Below are 4563 nucleotides of genomic sequence, written 5' to 3'. Positions count from 1 at the left end.
GGATGGTCTCGATCTCCTGACCTTGTGATCCGCCCATCTCGGCCTCCCAAAGTGCTGGGATTACAGGCTTGAGCCACCGCGCCCGGCCAATTTTTTTTTTTTTTTTGAGACGGAGTTTCGCCTTGTGGCCCAGGCTGGAGTGAAATGACACGATCTCAGCTCACTGCAACCTCAGCCTCTTGGGCTCAAGTGATTCTCCTGCCTCAGCTGGGGTTTCACCATGTTGGTCAGGCTGGTCTCAAACTCCTGACCTCATGTGACCCACCCACCTTGGCCTCCCAAAGTGCTGGGATTACAGATGTGAGCCACAGCGCCTGGCCTACCTTTTGTATTTTTTATAGAGACAGGGTTTAGCCATATTGCCCAGGCTGGTCTTGAACTCCTGGGCTCAAGCGATCTGTCTGCCTCAGCCTCCCAAAGTGCTGGGACTAAAGGCGTGCACCACTGTACCTGGCCTCTTAAGCTTTTTAAAGCATTGTCTGGCACCAAAGGCTGTTTGTTCCTCAAACATCTTCAATCCTTTTTGGGAGGATTTGAGTTTTGTACAACTCATTTGGTCCGTTATTGAAACCACAATTCTGTCTGATGGAGACACAGGCTTGCAGAGGAGAGGAGGGGATAGAGAGGCATCATGAAATGTTTCTGGAGCACTCACTCTGAGCCTCACAGTCTGGGCTTGGTCACTGGAGGTCAGAGAGTATATACCCTTAGTCTTGTTGGAAGTGGCTCTCCAACTGGATGAGACCAGATTTAGAAGCCATTAGTTACTACTGGGACTCATTCAGGGAAAAATGGCTGCCTGTAGGAGTGGGAGGACTTCCGGAAAGAGGAGTCTTCTAAACAGAATGAATGGAGTTTGCCCAGGGGAAAAGGCAGAGTGACAGACGTGAGCATAGGCTGGACAGGATGTGGCTTGTCCTGGCACTGGGCAGTTGGGGGAAGTGAGAGCAGGAGGGCAGGGATTAGTGGTCACCATACGAAGCTTCAGAAGGAGGTTTAAGAAGAAGGAAACTTAAAGGTGGATGCTTGAGTCCTTCGGGCTGGGGCTGGGGGTACAGGCTCAGGTTAGCGACAGAACCTGGTATTCGGGGCAGGAAGGAGACTGCTGGTGGGCTGCCTGGTCTCAGATGTGGCCAGGCCTCTCTTCATCTTAAGTTGAAAACTGATTCAATTCTGGGGAAATCCGTGGGTGGGGAGAGGAAGGAAACAGCTCCTAGACCCATCAGAAGGCACGGTTCTGGTGTTCACCAGCAACGTTCAGGATTAATTACGAAAGGCCTCCATGCCTCTCCCAAGACCTAACTGTTTAGTCAGAAGGCAGATGCTGTTCCTGTTCAGTGGGAACAAGGAGCTGGAACTAGGATGGGAGTTTGTCTCTGGTCAAGTCATGCTTCCTTTCTGGAAGATAGGGATAATAATAATGCCCATCTCAGAGGAATAAATGAGTGTCTTGCAGGGTAGCTGGAACAAAGGAGGATAAGCTACAACCGTTATTGTAACAACAGGCAGAGCCCTTGCTGGAGTTGTGTTTCTAGGGGAGGAACCAGTGTCTTCTGGACACAGAAGAGTGAGCTTTCTACTGCTCAGATGCAATCATGTCATTATTCTCCCTCCTCCCTCACCTTCCATGGCTGCTTACTGCCTTCCAGATAAAGCTTAAACTCTTTAACTTGACCAGCCAAGCCCTGCAGGGTGAGGCCCCTGTGTCCGCCCCATCCTTGGTTGAGCATCTTTCTGCACTCACCACCTCCGCCCCGGGCACATGCACTGGCCATGCTTGGTGTGGTCAGTTCCTCTGAAGCCTGGTGTTTCTCTGGACTCGGCTGGAATCTCTGCCTCTTCCCCTTCTTGCCTGGCTATTCCTGCATATCCTCCAGGACTCTCTCTGGATGTTGCTTCCTCAAGGATACCCCTGAGTTGGTTTCAAGGGCCTTCTCAGCTTCTCCAGCAACCTTGGCTTCTCTCTCAGTACTCAGTTCTCTGCCTTGTTATTACCCGTCTGCTTTTTCCACAAGGCTGTGACAGGGAGCCCCCAAAATATTTATGGAATTAATGAATGAAAAGGGGCTGTTCTAAGAAAAAAGAGGTTGCTGTACATTGGCCAAATGTCCCAAGGTATCTATTATATCTCACCAGTTTACAGATGAGGAAACTCAGCCTAAGGTAGAGTCCCTCTGCCTGTCATTCAAATTCCTGGGCACCTGTGTGTGAGCACCATGCTGGGCTTTTCACAGACAGTATTTGTAGGCTGGACAGGATGAAAGCAAGCACGTGAGACCCATCACACCAGGTGAGAGTTAAGGTGCTGACACCTTGCGTGAAGGCTTAGTCTCTTGGGCCTCAATTCTTTTTTTTTTTTTTTTGAGATGGAGTCTCGCTCTGTCGCCCAGGCTGGAGTGCAGTGGCCGGATCTCAGCTCACTGCAAGCTCCGCCTCCCGGGTTCACGCGATTCTCCTGCCTCAGCCTCCCGAGTAGCTGGGACTACAGGCGCCCGCCACCTCGCCCGGCTAGTTTTTTGTATTTTTTTAGTAGAGACGGGGTTTCACCGTGTTAGCCAGGATGGTCTCGATCTCCTGACCTCGTGATCCACCCATCTCGGCCTCCCAAAGTGCTGGGATTACAGGCTTGAGCCACCGCGCCCGGCCGGGCCTCAATTCTTCATAGGGCTGGTGAAGGGTCATAGGAACGACTGTATGTGAAGTGCCTAGGATAGTGTCCAGTACATAGTACAGACCCAGCAAGTGTTTACTGATTCTTATCTCGGTCCTAAGGATGGGAGTCACAGGCCCAGAAAAGGTCCCTGGATTGAGACAACCAGCCAGAGGAGAGCTGAGTGTACATCCCAGGCCCCCACCCTACAGGGACACAGTCCTCTCCCTTCTGCCCCCACTCAAGGAGTCAGTGTCCTTGTGACAATCTATGGTGCTGTGGTTCTTCTCAACCTAGTGCTGGCACACATGAGATGCTTGGCTAGGGCCTGCTGGATGGGGAGGCTGGAGATGGGTCTGCTGTGGTTGAGGCCTCTGTGGCCAAGCTTTACTCTAAGAGGCAGGGAGGGTCCTCAGGGGTTACCCCAGAGAAATCTGAGAGGTTTTCCCTGGGGTCCTGGTCTCCCCTAGACCTGTCAGCAAGCAGTTCATCCCCAGCAGCCAATCTCCTTTTGGCCCTCACTCTTCCAGAGGGCAGTGTTGTTCAGAGGTGAGCTTTGGAAGAAACTGTTGTCTCAACCCTATTTTCACACCTTAGCACCTTTATTTAACTGTCTTTTCCCGAGGCCAGGATCTCATCTTTTGTTTCCCCAGCACTCAGCACACTGCCTGGAATGCAGGAAATGGTTGCTGAATAAAGTGATGAATTACATTTCAGCACTCATCAAGTGCTCAGCCTATAACTAAGTCTAAGTGTAGGCTGCTAGCACTTAGACCTTTACCTTACAGGATCTTCGCAGCCAGTGCTGTGCATTGGAAGTTGCAGATGGGGAAACTGAGGCTCAGGGCTGTTAAGTGACTTGTTTAAGGCAGCTCTCAGGCCCTCAGGATGGTTAGTGGCAAAGTAAAGGACTGGGAGGAGCATTGATGAATTGGGGCAATTGGCAGAGGAGTAATTGTCAGTCAAAATGATTGGCTCAAATTATTAGGTGTGAAGACGGAACCAGTCAGAGCTTCCCTGTTGAGTCGAATTGCCCAGATGGGATAAGCAGGGTGAGTGACCCTGGCAGAACAAACGGCTGGCCCTTGTAGGTATAGACCGGACCTTTCTCTGGTTGGTCCCAGCACATAGACAACTGCCAACCTGACTTTGCACCTGGAATCTTCAGGGTACCTCTGACTCTTCAACAGAAGGAGCCTCCCTGAGGTCACGGCCCTCTCATCACTCCCGTTCCAGTGGGCGCTTTCCCTCTAACAAAGCCCACTCACCGTCTTGGCGGGATCTGCATCCGGCACTGGCAGACATGTGCTAAGGGCCTGTTGACTTGGGAGCCTCCATCACTGGACTGTGGGCCTTGGAGAGCAAAAGGGTAAGAGCATCTCGAGCTCCACGCCCGCTGGGCCAGTCGCTGGGTGAAGGAAGGATGGAGTTTAGCTGGCCAGCACTGATGTCACACAGGGCAACGCCAAAAATGGCCTTTCTCCCAGGTGGGCTCAAAGTTAACGGAAGGCAGTGAGTAAACAGTCCATTGGGGCAATAACTATGCACATTTACTAAGCCATGGGAAGAACAGTAGTCACGTGGCCCTCGAGGGCGGCGCCCTCAGCTTGAGATGGAGTTAACTCCAAATCTAATCACAGAAGGCTTTCTGGAGGAGGCGGAATATTTATGGCGGCCGGATCCGGCTTTCTCTGAACAGCAAGAAGGCGCTTAGCGCCCTAGGGACTAGGTAACTTCTGAGGTGAGCTTCTTGGTGGGGATCAAGCCCAGGGGGCGACGGAGTCCGGGCTGGGGGAAGGGTCCGAGGAGCTGGAGTCGCAAGTTCAGGCCCAGCTCGGGCTCCCTGTCCTGCCCTTCCGCTGTCTTGGGGGATTGGACGCCACGCGGCCGCGCTAGGGTCGGTGCTGCGGGCC

Source organism: Mandrillus leucophaeus, unplaced genomic scaffold (genome assembly GCF_000951045.1).
Source record: "Mandrillus leucophaeus isolate KB7577 unplaced genomic scaffold, Mleu.le_1.0 Scaffold366, whole genome shotgun sequence".
Lineage (NCBI taxonomy): Eukaryota > Metazoa > Chordata > Mammalia > Primates > Cercopithecidae > Mandrillus > Mandrillus leucophaeus.
This window is presented reverse-complemented; position numbering follows the sequence as displayed.